At 43.1% G+C, this 18,026-nt stretch overlaps 1 long non-coding RNA gene across 1 annotated transcript; it reads right to left on the bottom strand.

The window, feature by feature from the left end:
* Positions 1-1,528: 1,528 nt before the first annotated feature.
* On the bottom strand, positions 1,529-15,333 carry LOC108787526. The gene is made up of 3 exons (XR_001941263.1): positions 15,324-15,333; positions 9,758-9,761; positions 1,529-1,619 (listed from the first exon to the last, which is right to left on the bottom strand). It is a non-coding gene; the product is annotated as an uncharacterized LOC108787526 (long non-coding RNA).
* Between the last annotated feature and the right edge of the window lie 2,693 nt (positions 15,334-18,026).

The following is an 18,026-nucleotide window of genomic DNA, read 5'->3' as shown; positions in this document are numbered from 1 at the left end:
TGCATTGCTTACAGCTTCCTCACATGTCCTGTAGAGGAGGGAGCTGTAGAAGCAATGCCCATATGGATGGAGCTCCCTCACAGTTCAGCAGCCCACACCGGACCCCAGGCTGAGGATCCACTCCAGTTCTTGTAAGATAGGGAGACTGGGTGGATCTTAAATTGTTAAAAAAATATTGTTATTTATTATTTAAATATTTTTGGAGTGTGTATGTGTGTGTGAGAATGTCTGCGAGTGTGTGAGATTGTGCGCGTCTGTCAGTGTTTTTGAGGGCCATTCACACTAGTACAGTGCGTGAATCGCATAGTAGCGTGCGATTAACGCACTGTACCATGCAATCGCACCACCGCGCATTCTGCTGTGGGAGGTGTGTTAGGTTGCCAATCATTTGAATGGTACCCCAAATGCAGCTCCCACCCACAGCTCGTACGCCCGCACTGGAACGCACGGTACCCTACTTCTGTGCGTTCCATTACAGTGCGACTTGGGTCGCGACTTAAAAACCAAGGACAAATGTGGATCCTGAGGTTACACAGGTTGAGAACCACGGGCCTGCATTTATCATTGGCTGTGTACTAACAGGAGTGTCCAGTCTACGAAGGCATAACCTATGAGCATCTCCCACTAGCAAGAAACAAACATCTGAGCGCCACAGGGGAGGAAGATAACCTTGTATATACTTTAATTTTCCTTAATATTAATCTTTCTTCTAATAAATATACTTTTATTATTCTTCTTCAACCTTCATTTTGTATTGTTTTTAGTATGCGTGTATATATTTATCTGTGTGAATTTCTTTTGCATTGTATATAAATGTAATTACTATATTCCCGAGTTTCACTAATTAGTGTTTGCCATATATATTGGTAGGTCAAGGAACATTTTAAGTGTCTTTTTTCAGCAGCATTATGTTGATCATACATATAACAGTTTCTATCCTGTCTCCTTTTGATTTATCAAAGACATCACTTATACAATTTATGAGATTGACACACCACCTAAGACTGTCTATACAGGGCCAAGTTCTAAAAAGCTCACCTACGTACTGTATATTCAGCTTCACCATGCTCCCCTGTGCTCCAATGCTTTTTGGGATTAAACACAAAGACATTTCTTGCTGACATAGCTGCCAGCATTTCTGGTCTTCCACCCCAGATGTCACCGGGTGGGATACCAGAAATTTCTCCAATTATGCTGACAAACTTACAGCTGGACATACACTGTGCAAATTTCAGCTGATTCTTGACAATCTGACAAGGGTTTTAACCAACTTTATCCAAAACTAAAAAAAAGTTTTGGTTAAACGTTTAGGTAAACTTGTAGTAAAAGTGATTTGTAGGCTGCTGTGGCTGATTTCTATAGGATGTAAACATGTCCAGCCCTAAAGAAGCTGCAGTAATGGGAAATGTGGGATAACGTTCTCAAAAGTGAACTTACCTTTTAAAAAGTATAATTAAAAAAAAAAAAAATAAAGTCTCTTGATCCTAGATTTTCATGTTAAGTTCACCCATACAAATAAAACAACATACATAATGGATATATTAATATTTATTGAAGAGTACAATAACAAAATGGGCTGCACAGCATACAAACCCACCATGGCAAGGAGCTTTATTCATCTGCAAAAAAAATAGATATAGAAAGAGATTAGAATGTATGTAATCAACAACAAAAACACATTTAACGACCACAAAAAAAAACCCAACTAAATGTGACCCTTTATCCTAATAAATTGCAACACTGTTTTGAATCTTGAAATGACAATGTGTGAGCTTACATTACAACCATTGAAGAAATTATACACATAAAAAACAAAACTGAAAATATAAGTAGAAGTGAGAAATAGAATTCCAATCAATATGACATATTCTTCCTGAGCTACATTTAGGCCTGATTCCTGATTGAAAAGGAAGCCGGCTTCATGCTCCCTCGGCACTGCCAGTCAGAGGTAGCTCTCCCTCTGACCGGAAGTTCCGGAATCGGAGCATTTGGGCGAGTACAAGTACTTGCTTAAATACTCTGCATCGGCATCCCGAGTAGTGAATGGTTAAAGGAGAACTATGGGGTCAGTGTTCTTCCCCATAGTTCTCCTTAGGGTAACGGGAGGACACAAACTAGCGTCCTCCCGTTACCCTAAGCTCAGTATACCGCGAGCTACAGCTTGCGGTATACTGAGACGCCGCAGCCGGAGGGGATCCCGACATGGTCGTCGGGATCCGCCCAGCTGCGTGAGTGACAGCTGGCTCTGCCTATCTAGAGGCAGAGCCAGCTGTACCCGCCCCCTCCCCCGTCTGTTCTGCCAGTCAGCGCTGGCAGATCGGAGCGGGGAGAGGGGAATCCAGCCCCTCCCCCTGTCACGACAGAGAGCCGCGACAGGATCGAGAGGTGAGCGAACCCGGTATGTGTTCGCTCACCTCCCGATCTACTGAGCCGACCTGTGACAGTCTCATTGTCACAGGTCGGCTAGAACTATGAGGTGAGTGGAAATCACTCATCTCATAGTTCTCCTTTAAAACCACTGTCCGTTTTGTTTTTTCTTGTTTGTGTACCATTAGGCATGACTTTCCTTCAATTTCTGCTCCAGAGACTCAACAGGAAGTGAGGGGAACTTCAATGCATTCCCAAATGTTTGTAGAAGCAGTTTAGTTGCACATTCACATCAGTCCCTACCCTCAAGGAGCTTACAATCTAAGGTCCCTATTTCACATGCATACATAGAGGGCTAACTTAAGGTGCCCATACACCTTACAACCATCGCACGACTTTCATCCTGCAATGGTTGTAAAGTAATTAAAAGCTTGTACGATCTGCCCATCTTGGACAGGCAGATCGTACTTGCGATCATCGCAAGCCCTCCACGCTGAGGGGAGGGCTTCCGATGATTCCAATACTGAGCGGACAGGGTGCTCTTGCGCACACCGGCCGTGCGGCATTTGTCTTCCGACAACGCCACTAACCCGCCGAAAATCGTACGATGCTCGGCGGGTTTTCAAGCGTGCTCGGGAGACAAAAGACGTGTGACCTTACAGTAGAAACGGTCGCATGCCTTCCATACACCTGCCGATTATCGTACAATCGCGGGATCACCAGCGATTATCGTACGATAATCGGCAGGTGATCGATCCTGCGATCGTACGATAATCGACAGGTGTATGGGCACCTTTAGAGAGGAGTCTTTGGAGTGTGGGAGGAAACCGGAGTACCCGGAGGAAACCCACGCAGGCACAACAGGGAGAACATGCAAACTCCTTGCAGATAGCATGCAAACTCCTTGCAGATAGTGATCTGGCCGGGATTCGAACCAGGGACCCCCAGTGCTGCAAGGCAGAAGCGCCAAACACTACGCCACTGTGCTGCCCCTATTCATATTTAATGTTTTTGGATTTTTTAACTACCCTATAAAATAAACAGACCCGCTTGAAAATAAATTAGTAAAGCCTGCTATATGCCCTAATTTTCTACCAGAACTTGTTTCCATTACTTTCCTTTTTTTTGCATATTTATATTTGCATATCCTAAACAAAAAAAACAAGGTTTACATACATTCAATTCAGTTATTACATAACATTTATTTTTAACTTACTCTATAAAACATCACAGTATCACAGGTTCATTCCAACCCTTTTCTTCTTTTATATTCTGCAACATCATCATTGTGCTGCTGGAAGAGCTGTAAAAATGTAACAAAGGGTAATATTAGGAAATTCATTTATGGCTACATTGTCTATGAATGGTTGCAGCTTATTTTCTGTTAAAGTAAACCTGTGCTAAAGTAAACTTATAAAAGTGGTAACATGTCCATACAATAGGTACCTAGGGCATTCTGTTATGCAACCGTTTTTCTTTCTTGGTCCTGACCAATTCCAATCAGAAAGTGGTGTTGCCAACCGACCTCATGGACCTTTTTTCATCTTAGCTTTTAAATGCAAGTCTGAAGAGCATCACATTCAGCAAGCATTTACAAAGCACTTAAAGGAAAACTATGAGGCGAGTGCTTTTCACTCACCTCATAGTTCTAGCCGACCTGTGACAATGGGACAGTCACAGGTCACCTCAGTAGATCGGAAGTTAGCAAACACATACCGGCGTTCGCTCACTTCTCGATCCTGTCACGGCAGAGAGCCGTGACAGGGGAGGGACTGGATTCCCCCCTCCCCGCTCCTCCAGCTCTGACTGGAGGAACGGACGTGGAAGGGGGCGGGTACAGCTGGCTCTGCCTCTAGATAGGCAGAGCCAGCTGTTACTCACGCAGCTGGGCGGATCCAGACATAATTGTCGGGATCCGTTTCAGCTGCGGCGTCTCAGTATACCGTGAGCTGTAGCTCGCGGTATACTGAGCTTAGGGTGACGGGAGGACGCTTGTTTGTGTCCTCCCGTTACCCTAAGGAGATCTATGGGGAAAAGCCCTAACCCCATAGTTCTCCCTTAACTTACCTGGTTTTCGTTCCCTATGAAATAATGAAAACGAATAAATGTTCCCACCGTTAAATACTCACGAGAGCCCAAAGAGCGAATGAAGTTCCGAATGCCAGGCTGACATTAAACCAGTTTGGTTTTGAAGGGTCATATTTTTTCGCTGTGAACATCGACCGAGCAAAAACTGAAACACAGAATTATATATATTAATGAAATCAAGAATTTGACATATGCTTTCCAAACTTTCACACGTGTACACATGCTTGGCAGTCTAAATAAGGCCAGCAATTAGGATGTTAGATAAACACCATTTATAAATGTTTTCCCACAATGCGCACACTTTCACCCAGGATTTGCACATATTTCCAACTGAATCCATAAAGAAACATGTAAAACTTGGGTGAAATCTGTGTAAAAAAAAAAAAATTTATAAACAGACTCCATTGTAAGCTGCATCTAGCAAAAAGAAATGATACTGCTATATCTGACCATTGCAGATTGGCTCTATAGGGCGGTGATACAGCAGTATGTGACTGTATTCTGATGCAATGCGGCCCCTAAAATGTTTTAGTTCCACAACAGTCCCAGGATCTTTTAATAAGATGTTCTAAGAAAAATAGATAATTCATCACAATTAGAGATCTAATCTAAGGCAGGAGTGAAATGCAGTAGCCCTGTATGCAAATATAAACTCCTTTATAACCCAAACAATTTCGCTTGCTAAATAGTTGGCTGGGTGTCATAAACAATGGCCATTTTTTAGTATTAGAATGTTTGTTCTAGCATTTATACACTCTTTGTTGCTTTTCATTGCTGCTCATCTTCTGAAACCCATTTGCAGCTATTTTCTGTCTACACGCATACACTCCAGTGATGGCTGTATGGCATGACAATTTTCCTGATAGTGACAACAATGGATCACGTCTACATAGTGTATGCCAAAATGAGCTCTTATAGTCTCTACTGGAGCCCTATGTCACAGGATGACAACACTAGAGCACAACTGGGAGACAGGCACAGAGTGTTGTCACCCTATAACAGGAACAGTCTAATCAAGTATTATTTTAATATATGCTGTAGATTTACAAATATTTAAAATGACTTCTAAAATGACATTAACATGTGAAAGCAAATTTAAAACTTTACTGATCATTTATATATAAATTGTATTATTATTATTTTTAGCTGTCCCCTTCATCTCCTTATGGCTTCTTTGAAATGGCTGCCTCTGTGCTCTGCAGACAGTCTGTGTAAATGACACAGAATTGTGCAGAGTGAGAACTACAATGTAGGGAGGGACAAACAGCATTTCCCACAATGCTATGCACAAGCTTCTCTGTGGAAACTGAGCTCTCTCTCTCTCTAAGCTCTCCCCCCATTCATTAAAGAAGAACTCTGGGCAAAAGTTGTCACAACCCTTGCAGTGGGGCTACCCCCACACTGCAAGTGTTTTAACTGCTCGTTTTTGACTAGGTGCTAAACCTGCTTCTAAGGCCACTAAAGACTGTCTGCTCCTACATTGCAGACTTTAGACCGCTGCAGCGAAGAGGGGGAGAGAGTCTCCGGGGATCGGTCTAACAGCAAAAGTAGAAAGGTTCTTGTCGCACTCCTTACCGGAGATCCCATATAATGGGAAGGTTGCTCATAATGACTGGGGATGGCACTGCTGTATGCATAAGCTAAATGTGAAAGATGTCACCAGCACACTGATACCAGCACAGGTACCTCGCAGGGCCCCTTCATCAGGCTTCACAAGATGCTAAAGCCTGATGAAGGGACCCTGCGAGGTCTCGAAAGCGCTTGTGTCCATTCTGACAACTTGTTCAATAAAATGAGCATTTGGTGATTCCAAAAGGATCTTCGATGTGCTGGTGACACCTTTCACAACGGTCTAACAGCAAGTCGGCTTGGAGGATCAGGTGAGTATAACTTTTTTTTAGCATCTAGACAAAAATGAGCACTTAACCCTAGCAGTGCGGTGGTAGCCCCACTGAAAGGGTTAACAAAAATTCTGCCCGGATTTCTATGTTAATATTCATAGTGGCAGTACCCCCTGGACAGGGCAGTGACCCGGAGAAATGCTGGAGTTTCCCCAGCTGACATCTGAATGAAAGCAAAGTGTCAATACTAAAAATGGCTCAGGCAATATTTCGTCAATGGTATCCCCCTCGCTCCCAACTTTTGAATGAAATTCCCTCAGCTGTGCACGGAGCATTTCATTTGCAGGGATGAGAGAGATGATTGTGGAACTTTCTTTTCATTTAGTTTTGTTTGTCTTCTGCAATTGTCGTCTTTCATCTCGATTCATGAGGATCTGCATTGTTTTGTAACAGATTTATGGATGCTCATTGATATAACAGATGTGACAATTCACAATGACACCTTTGCAACAATTTCCCTTACAGCCTGATTCACACTTAGGTGACAGTGTTTTTGCTGCACGTTTACATTAAGTTGCACGTTTTTATGAGCAAACTGTGACACATTTATGTAAAATGGCATAAACACACACAAATACGCATAAAAACATGCAAAACCAATTGCAACACACGTTTTCTATTAGCTCTATCGGGACAAAATGAGCTGTAATCTGCCAAAAAGAAGCTCATGCACGTTTTCCAGCGACAGGCGTTTTGCTTCTTGTGACAAAACGCTCAGCTGTGAACAGGGGTCGTAAGAATGATGGCGATTTTTTTGGGGGGAAGCTTTTTGCTGGGCTGAATCAGCTGTGACAATATGCTCAGCTTCAACCAGTCCTAAGGGATTTATGAATGCATTACAAACTAGGATAATACATCTTCTACTATATGTACTAGAAAACAGGAATGCCACAGTTTAAAAGACACTGAGTGGAATTTATCAATCTGGATGCATCATCTGCAGGGCAATATACCAAAACTGGAGCAGACAGAATCTGGAGCAGTTGCCCATAGTAACCAGATTCTCTTTCATTTTCAAAGCTTAAATGAACAAACTGAAGAGAGAAGTTGATTGGATACAATGGGCGTCTGCTCCAGTCTGATCAATTCCCCTGCAGACGATGCATCCAGATTGATAAATTCCCCTCTAATGTACCTGGCTATATTGTGTTGTATTATTGGCTAATACATTCCCCCTAGTGTAGAAGAACTGTCATTACATACAGCTAATGGCCAATGTCATCTGGGTCAATCTGGCTGATCTCTTTTGCAGCACATATATATTGTTTAAAAACCCTCCATCCCCTTTCTAAAAGTACCATCAGCGATCTCCTAGGAGTACAGAGGGCCCACAGGTACATCCTTGGAGGGATGCTGCATGCATGGAAATCATATGAACCCATTTCGTGTATTTTATCAGCCTCTCCTTTATCATTATTATTATCATCATCGTGAATGAGGTGTATCAGACACCGAGGACGGGTAACTATATCACACTCACTTCTAGAGACAGGTCCTCTCACAATCTTCGTTACCGGTGACACCAACATGGCGAAGTAAAGTGCGAGAGATTCGATCGGCAATCGCTTTACTCCCCTTACTAAGGAAGAGGCAACGAGCACCAAACTGTAGGCTGCAGAACAGGCATTACTAGAAGATCTGCAGAGATCTTCCATATGAGTATTCCAACGGTGTTTTGTCAGATCAGAGCAACGGATTTTCAGTGAAACTTCAACTGGGGTTAAAAAAAAACAAGAACAGATGCGTTCCAGTTTCTTTCATATGCAAATTATTTTTAAATGTGAAAGCTATAACCTTATTTAAAGATCGTGAAGCTGGTTTAAATTGTGTAGTAAAAGTGATCCAGCAGGTGTTTTGTAGCAACACAAAAAGTGCACATAAACAATAACAAATAACATGTAAATATATATACAAAACACAAAAATTGTCTTTCAATGCAGGAGCAGCAGTGTCACCCATGGATGCATGGCCCCACTGCAGACTAAGGCTAGGTTCACACCTAGGCAACCGAGCTGGTGAGCGGTTTTCACGTGTTTTCGTTTGCGCGACTGTTCTTTGAAAATCGTGCAGCTGTCGCGCGGTTTTCAATGCATAGAGATGTCTATGGGACCCCAACCGCGCGACAATCACCCGAAAATAGCTCCTGCACCTTTTTTGCGTGACAGGCGATTTCGTCTGCGCGACAAACCGCAAAGGTGTGAACAGCCTCCATTGATTTCAATGCAAATCTGTGTTTTGCACGACATCGCGTGACTCAATCCGTGCGATAAATCGCGTAGGAGTAAACCCTTAAGGGCCGGTGCACACCTGGGCGATCTGTGACCGCGCAGCAATCGTGTGCGGATTGCCGCGCGGTCACGGATTCGCCCATCACCGATGGTCACGCTGTGGGTGCCATTATTTTCTGGCACCCCAATAACGCCGGGCAGATTGCGCGGTTTCCCGACTAAAACAGCAGCGCGCCGTGTCACAAAAAAAAGGTACATATACCTTTTTTCTGCGATTGCCGCACGGATGCACCCCATTGAAATCAATGGGGCCGCACGACAATCGCTGTCTGCAATTGTGCAGGACTGCGCGCCCCGAATCGCTCATGTCTTCTCCGGGCTTAAAGCTGACGTGCCAATGCACAGTGCACCTGCATGATCAGCTTGATTCCTGTTTATCCAACACATGTCCAGTGACTGTCAGCAGCTATGGTACTGTCTCCCTGCAGTACTATCAAAACCTATGGAATCGTGTGGCAGGAATCCCAGGTGTCCCTGTTCAGATGCGGCTGCTGTACCCATTGAAGTTAAGGTGATGGGGCCACATCTCACAGCGACAGTCCACATGTAATTATATACGGTATGATTACATGCTGTTTGGGATAGATGCGTACAGGGACAATCATTTATCCCAAACCACATGTAATCATGCCACGTTCGATTACATGCGCACTGCCGCTGACAGATGCAGTCCCTGTCACCGTTATTTACTTCAATGGGTACATCTGAACAGGACACCTGGCATTTCTGCCGCAAGAATCCCAGAATGCCCTGTGTGAATGCAGCCTAAGAAGGCAGATGCACATACCAGAAATAGCCACCAGCAGCAGGAACGTCATGCATGCAAATCATATGTATTTTTATTCTTTAAAAAAGTATGTTCAGTGACAGTAAATAGACACTCAGGTGATGGCCCCATAGACTCCTATTGAATGCTACTGGATCAGTATGGCTGGTGCACATGAGATCTGCTGGCCAGAGAGTAAACGAAGAGTTGAGACCGCAGGCAATAAGGTAAGTATGAATGCAGGGGGATACAAAAAATAAATCCCACGGTAAAATCCTGTGAACAAAATAGGTGTACACCTTCTCCTTTCACAGGATTTTGCAGTTCACCGAATGGTTTGCTGAAACTCCACTATCTTGCAGAGCTTCATGGCTTGATATTCTACTATACTACCATCAGAAGAGTTTGATATTGTTAGTACATGGAGCTTTGCAAGGGAGCAGAACTTTTAGCAGACCAGCCCCTGGACAGGTAAGTATAAACCTGCTCACCTTGTGCAGGATGACTGGTCTTGTACCCGCCCCCTCCTATGGTTTTCTGCAAGCAGCCTGTAGCAGGTGGGTGTGCTGGGTCCCTCCCACTGCTCTGCTCTCTGCACAAGTTATGTGCAGCACAGTGATTATGTCACTGCTACTTTTATATGGTAATATCTATGTTTGCAAATATGTTTGGTGCACACAAAGTGGAGTTAAATCCTTTGTGGCTATTGAGGATTATATTTAAAGGAGAACTATGAGGTGAGTGCATTTCAGCTGCGTCGTCTCAGTATACCGCGAGCTACAGCTCGCGGTATACTGAGCTTAGGGTGACGGGAGGACGCTAGTTTGTGTCCTCCCATTACCCTAAGGAGAACTATGGGGAAAAGACTTAAAGTGACATTAAACCCTCAGATTTTTTAACATAAAACAATAGTGTAATGTGTGCCTTACTGTAATCCATGGTTGTTTCCCTTCTCTTTGCTGTTCTTCCTTTTAAATCTGTATGTGTTCTCATGCTGGGCAGAACTTCTGTTTTGCAGCAGACTGCCTTGTCTCAGGAATGGATACACGGTGTCTGTGTATAGGTTTGTATAGGCTTGTAACCTGAGCCAGCACTACAGGAAGAGGCCCTGAGCTGAAAAGGGAAGTTATCTCCAAGCATGAGAAGACATGAGGATTTAAAAGGAAGAGCAGCAAAGAGAAGGGAAACAACCATGGATTACAGTAAGCCACACATTACACTATTGGTTTATGTTAAAAAAAATCTGAGGGTTTAATGTCACTTTAACCCCATAGTTCTCCTTTAAGTGAAAAATGTTGTGCTGATAGTCTATTCTAACTGCCAGGTGCTTCCTTTTAAAGATCATGTGAATCCAGCCTTAAAGGAGAAGCATTGTCAGAGTAAAATGTATTCTTCCCAATACTTAGATACGGTGTGGGACACTGTAGCTGTCACATGCTGGCTCTATACAGGTGAAACTCGAATAATTAGAATATTGTGCAAAGTTCATTTATTTCACTAATGCAACTTAAAAGGTGAAACTAATATATGAGATAGACTCATTACATGCAAAGCAAGATAGTTCAAGCCGTGATTTGTCATAATTGTGATGATTATGGCTTACAGCTCATGAAAACCCCAAGAACCCCAAATCCACAACCTCAAAAAAGTAGATTATTACATGCAATCAATAAAACAAGGATTGTACATAGAACAATATCGGACCTCTGAAAAGTACAAGCATGCATATGTACTCAGTACTTGGTTTGGGCCCCTTTTGCAGCACTTTCTGCAATTACTTTTGCACGATATTCTAATTATTCGAGTTTCACCTGTAGATTAAGAGCTGAGTGATCACAAAGCGCTGATCGCTCAGCTCATGGTCTTCTCCCTGCAGAGAGTGGCGACTGTCAGTCACCAAACCCCACAGGGATTCCCCCCTCTCCTCTCTGTTCCTCTCACGCTCATTGGAGGGACAGGCGGGTGGGGGTCAGTACAGTTGGCTCTGGCTCTAGAGAAGCAGAGCCAGCCATCAATCAGGCAGCGGGATGGATTACTACAATATTGTCGGGATACTTCCTGGCTGCAGAGCGGCTCTGTGCTGTGAGCAAAAAGCAGCCAGTAGCCTGCTATCTGCTGACCTTGGGATCTGCTCATAGGAATACATGTAAATGTACTCCTTTGACCCAAAAGAGGACTAAAGAGCAATTCTCACCAACTAATGAAATGAATCACTGAGTTACTAGTGCTATCCAGGGAATGCTGCAGCACTGCATAAGTCAGAAAATTCTCTCATCATCAGAGGTCTTTGTAATCCAATGCATCCACACAGCTGGTGCTGTGTAACCTCCTGTTTCTTTCTGCTTCCCATATCACAGACCCCATTTAGAGCCCATTTCCATGTTGTTATGTTAAAAACATAGATGTATCCGGTTTGCATGTGTTGTTTCTGGTTTGTGAACTGGGCCAGTGTAGACTGCAGACTGAATTGTAACCCAAAGAAACATACATGGAAACTGTACCCTTGATTACAGTGAAACAGACGTCTCCTTGCAAACCACAGTGGAAATGGGCCCTTGACCTTCCAAAGCGGAATTCAATCTGTAAAGTGAGCACAAGGTGTCACCAGCGTGCAGAAAAAAACCACACACAACCAAGACTCCCTCTTGAGGACAAAAAAAATCCTTCTTTTTAAATATTGATTTTTGTTGCGGAGAAGGGCTTTCCAGTGAAAGATTTTTTGGCATACATCAATGGAAATTATTGGAATTTGAGGTTCACGTGTGAGGAACAGGAAATGTGTACTAATTATTTAGATCTCACTCTCACTGGGACAATAGAAGGCAACAGGGTGCACTCCGAGGTCTATCGTAAGCCCTTCTTATCTCAAGGAACACCCTTTTAAAAGAAGATAGTTGTCACCTTACCAATGTTAAGAGAGCTATACCTCTTGTGAAATTGCGTGGCAATACCACGGTATATTGTGGCATCATAGTCACCCAGGACTCTCAGCCAGAGGGGCTGAGGGGTTCCAGGAAGCAAGTACCGTATTTTTCGCTCCATAAGACGCACTTCCCCCCCCCAAAAAAAGGTGGGGGGAAATGTGTGTGCGTCTTATGGAGCGAATCCCTAGTTATTTGTACATTTACCCCTGCTAAACGTACAGTGGAAGCCGCTGCTCGTTTAATACAAGTGATCTATTCAGATCACTTGTATTAAAACCGCTCCTCTGGGGGACCCGTGACCACGGGATAGGAGCTCACCATAGAGCCGACGAAGAACGTCCGTTGTTGGTCTGCTCTGTGTGATCACTGAGACCGTGGCGCTGTAATCACAGGGCCACCTGTCTCAGCAGTCGCTTACTGCAGCTTCTGTCACAGAAACTGTGACAGAAACCGCCTGCGTCTTATGTACCGGTGCGCAGTGCAAAATACGGTACTTTTACCAGGAAAGAGATGGCTTTTGAGTTTTTTCCAGGTTTTCTGAATTATAGTTGGGATCCTGAAACTGGGAGATTTCAAAGAGAATTGGGAGGGATGAAATCTCCATTTCTGAGTCTGTGGTTTAGTAGTGACCAGCACCCAATGATTCTGCACCTGTGCACAGCCCTAATGCAAGGGTGCTAGCTAATGTTCAGGGCTCCATCTGGAAGTCAGGGAAGGTCGCTGTTCAGGAGGTAGGAGGACTCCACCCACGAGTCAGAATGGAGCCAAGTGGCGTGTGTGCTGGAGGCACATGGGAGACAGCCAAGGAAGCTGACAGAGCCAGTGACACAGGAGGGATGTGTGTAAGAATCACACAAAGAGGTGTGGAAAGCCATTGGGAGCTGCTAAACAGTATTGAGTACTGCTATGGACTGTGGCTCTGTTGAGAAAAACCCTAAAGTCCTGGACACATGGAGTGTATGCGATAAACTTGAGTCGGTGAGACATTGTAATATGTTATGTTTGCTGAAAGACAAGCGGTCCTTACATTGTTTTTACTGAAGAGAGCTATTTTTCTGTTATGGAAGAAATAAAAGACTGTCCTTTTTATGTTAAAACAGCTTCGAGATTGGTCATTAAGCTCTCACCATGTGCTAAGTTCCCCAAATATCACACTCGGTGAAGGGCCAGTTCCTTAAGGCTAGATCTAATTGATCGACTTTGCAAACTTATCAATCAGAAGCCCATTTGATGATGAATAGGTTTCTTGAGAAGGGGTATGATAGATCTGGAGTCCAGAGAGTTTATGAATATGCCAGAAAAACACCCAGAGAGCAATTCTGGAAAGATCAAGGTAAAAAAGTTAAAATGGGTAGAGGATATACAAATAGAAGGAAGTCCCAACCGATCACCTTTGCATTAGGTATAGTCTGGAATTTGAAGGGATCAAAAAGATTATACAAAGATATTTACCTATTCTGAAAGGTGACTTAAATTTGAGAGAAGTATATCTATGGGTGTGTGTTTTTGGCAAGGAAAGCCCCTACAATAGGAAACATGAGATCATCTAGTTTGTTTCTCTCTAAGGGAAATAATAAAACATGGTTAGCCACTACTGGGTTGTTTAGATGTGACATGTTCTAGCTGTGCGTATCTGGGGGACTCACATGTGATTACCTCCTATTCCAGTTGGGATTCTTTTCATATACAGCAATTGTTTCATTATCAAACCAGGTCTGTTCTATATTATTATTATTATTATACAGGATTTATATAGCGCCAATAGTTTGCACAGCGCTTTACAATATAAGGAAGACATTACAGTCACAATACAATTTAAGACAAGATGGTAAGGAGGGCCCTGCCCGTGAGGGCTTACAATCTAAAAGGGAGTGGCAAGTGATACATGTGCTTGTGTGCACTTTACGCAAACAGCAATATATTGGAAGTACCACCCATAGATTATTTGATAGAATGAGGGATCATCTATCCAATATTAGTAACCATAAGTACACCTATGTAGCCAAACATTTACAGGTCGATTCACTAAAGAGTGAAGAGTTTGGAGAGGGCAGGAGAAGTGAGCAATCTAGGTCAAAATAGCTGATTTGGAAAAATTCTCCAGTCCAGCTATGTTGTCCTAGATTGTTCACTTCTCCTGCCCTCTCCAAACTCTTCCCCCTTTAGTGAATAACCCTGTTAGTCTTGGAAAATGGCTCAGGCCACACAGTCTTTGAACGTACAAATTATGTGTCTTCCCGTTGCTCCAACAGTGAACTAGTTTGTTGTACTTAGGTACCTACCTGCATCTACCCGAGACTCTCTTGATGAAGCTGCTGACTATACTTGCCTGCAAAACGCATTGAGTTCTCTGTCTCCTCCACTAAAAACAAAAAAGCGCTCTAACCAAATTGATTGACCTTGCATGTATCTGTGTATCACATACCTAAAATTAGACATGTACCGTTGCCACTTTTTTAAGACCAAGTACAACTACTTGGCCTCAGGTACTTGCCGATACTTTTTCTTAAAGGGACACGTGACATTTTTCTAAAACAACACAGACTTATGATTTTAGGGCAGTTTCTCACCAGAGTTAAATAAAGATGTCGCCAGAAATGAATACATGTCCCCACACCAGAATGCAAGTCCCCACATCAGAATACAAGCACTCACAGCAGAATGCAAGTCCCCACACCAGAATGCAAGTCCCCACACAGAATGCAAACCCAGAATGCAAGTCCAAACACCATGCAAGTCCCCACACCAGAATGCAAGTCCCCACACCAGAATGCAAATTCATGTCCCTACACCAGAATACAAGTCCATGTCCCCACACCAGAATTACTCTCACCAGGCTGCGTGTTGATCCCTCCCAGGCGACATGTCCATCTGTGCAGGGCTCTGCGGGCAGTTCCTATGCTGTGGAGTGTGCCGGTGTCCGGGTCTGTACTGTGCTGTGTGTGGAGCTGTCCATGGCTGTGCCTGAGCCGGAAAGGAGGAGGAGGACATATACAACCGGACAGGCACTGCCGTGGACAGCTACATGCAGGTCCCCAGCAGGCTGCCGAGGTCCCCGCAAGCACAGGAACTCGGATGGCCGCTGCAATTTGAAAATTTGAAGGGCCGGTATAGGCCTTAAGAATCGGGGCATTTTCATGAGTACAAGTACTTGTGAAAATGCCTGGTATCGGCCCCGATAACGATACTAGTATTGATATCGGGACATCGCTACCTAAAATGATTCCATCAATTGTGATTAAGCTTCTGAAGCGGTTAATGAGACAATTTTCATTGAGGGGCCAATGGGCAGGGCCATGTATTGTAAAATCTTAGATGAGAACCTCCTTCCCTCAACCAGAACACTAAAGATGGGTCGTGGATGGATCTTTTAGCAAGACAATGACCCAAAACATACCGCCAAGGCAACAAAGCAGTGGCTCAAGAAGAAGCACATTAAGGTCATGGAGTCTCCAGACCTTAATCCTATAGAAAATTTATGGAGGGAGCTGAAACTTCGTGTTGCCAAGTGACAGCCAAGAAACCTTAAGGATTTAGAGAAGATTTGTAAAGAAGAGTGGACCAAAATCTCTCCTGAGATGCGTGCAAGCGTGGTAACCAACTACAAGAAACATCTTACCTCTTGTTTCTGCACCAAGTACTAAGTCATGTTTTGCTTGGGGATCAAATACTTATTTTACTCACTGAACTGCAACTCAATTCATAACATTTGTATCATGTGTTTTTTTCTAGATTTTTGGTTGATATTCTGTCTCTATCATTTAAAATACACCCATGATAAAAATGATAGACCTTTCATTTCTTTGTAAGTGGGAAAACTTACCAAATCTGCCGGGCATCAAATAATTATTTGCCACACTGTACATTATTCCAGCTTGGCTCAATGTAATGATGTGTATGTGACCTCTGGAGACCTTGAAAATCACTGTAGTAGTCTATCCTACACACAGTAATGCCAGGAACACATTTAAGAAGTGCTGGGATTACTGTGCTCTCTCAAATTGTCCAGATACAGGAAAGTTTGCAAGTAAACTCTCAGACAAGAGAACTTCCAAACAAGACCGGCCTCTTTGCAGGGTAACCAGATGGACTCAATGTTCAGAAATACTGTAAAGGGCACTAAGCCAAAAGGTGAAAGAGTACAAACGTGCCTTTAATTGTTCACAAATCAAATGAAGTGACACAAAACTCAGGAATTAAATCTTATAAATGCATTCAAGTACTTTACCAATTCATAAAAATGTATCTTATTTGTGTATCACTCCGCTGTAGATCCTGAAATCATCTCTGAATTAGTGCTGACACTGTACATCCTTCTGGAGACAAACATACAATAAGACAAACATACAGCATGATGAATAAAATAATAATAATAAGTTCAAACATTTATTTAAAAAAAAGTATGTGTATCTGAAAAAAAAGATTCTGATCAAACTGTAATAACTGATGCAGTCTCACATGGGAAAATATGATGAATATAAATTACATAACAGCCATTCTTAAAAACTGTGTGATAACATTGCTAATGATTAAAACATATGCATAAGTAACAAAATGAGAGGGGAAAAAGTTACAGATGCAACATATTAATGTATTAATGCCTTGCATTGATGCTCATCATAAAACAGATCTGAGCTTCATGTGTGCATGTAACAGAATAAGACTTCAGAACTATAATTATGTATCACAACATTGTAACAAAACTACTTTGTAACTACTTTGTAACTACTGGAACAACTGCATAGACAGTATCATAAATATGGAAAATAAAGGTAAAGGTGGCCATACACTTTACAACCATCGCAAGACCTTAGTCTTGCGATGGTTGTAAAGTAATTTAAAAAAACGTACGATATGCCCATCTTGGACAGGCAGATCGTACTTGCGATGATCCCAAGTCACGCCCCCTGAGGGGCGGGCTTCCGATGACCGCAATGCCGAACGAGCCGTGTGCTCATGCGCACACCGGCCCGTTTGGCACTTGTCTCCCGAGCATGCCACAAACCAGGCGGGTGAGGGAAGCGGGAGGAGCAGCGCCGAGAGTCCAACTGGAGGGGCTGGTTTTTCGAACATGCTCCTTAGACAAAAGACGTGCGACCGTACAGTAAAAACGGTCGACAAGCCTTCCATACACTGCACGATTCTCGTACGCTCGCACTGGTTCCAATTACATTTGTGTCAAACATCAGGGAAACAAAATGCATATCATACAGGTAGTTGAAATAAACAGTGTGAGCCTACCTAAGGCCCCTTTCACATGGGCTGATCAGAAGGGGATCCACGTACGATTCTCCTCCTGATCAGAGCAGTATGGAGCGATGTCACTGCTGTTACATCTGTGTATTATTATTATACAGGATTTATATAGCGCCAATAGTTTGCACAGCGCTTTACAATATAAGGAAAGGTACAGTTTTTTTCCTTCAGCTTGCAATGGGCGAAAAAACTGCAGGGGGTAACTGGGTGTAAACTGACACCTGTCCATTTCCACACGGTTACCCATAGACTTGTGAAAGGGGCCTTGGGACAGGATCCTTTTTTCTTCTTCTTGGGATGCATAATAGTTATAAAGTCCTCTTCTGTTACACACTCTTTAGTTCAATCACCTCTGTAAAGTTTTGTTTTTTTCCACAAAGTCTTGTTTTGTTACAATATTGTGATACATCTATTTGTTACAGGTATTTATATAGCG

The sequence above is a fragment of the Nanorana parkeri genome, unplaced genomic scaffold (assembly GCF_000935625.1).
Source record: "Nanorana parkeri isolate BGI_ZX_2015 unplaced genomic scaffold, ASM93562v1 scaffold267, whole genome shotgun sequence".
NCBI classification, from domain to species: domain Eukaryota; kingdom Metazoa; phylum Chordata; class Amphibia; order Anura; family Dicroglossidae; genus Nanorana; species Nanorana parkeri.
The sequence above is the reverse complement of the archived record's forward strand: the minus strand, read 5'-3'. Positions and strand labels throughout refer to the sequence as shown.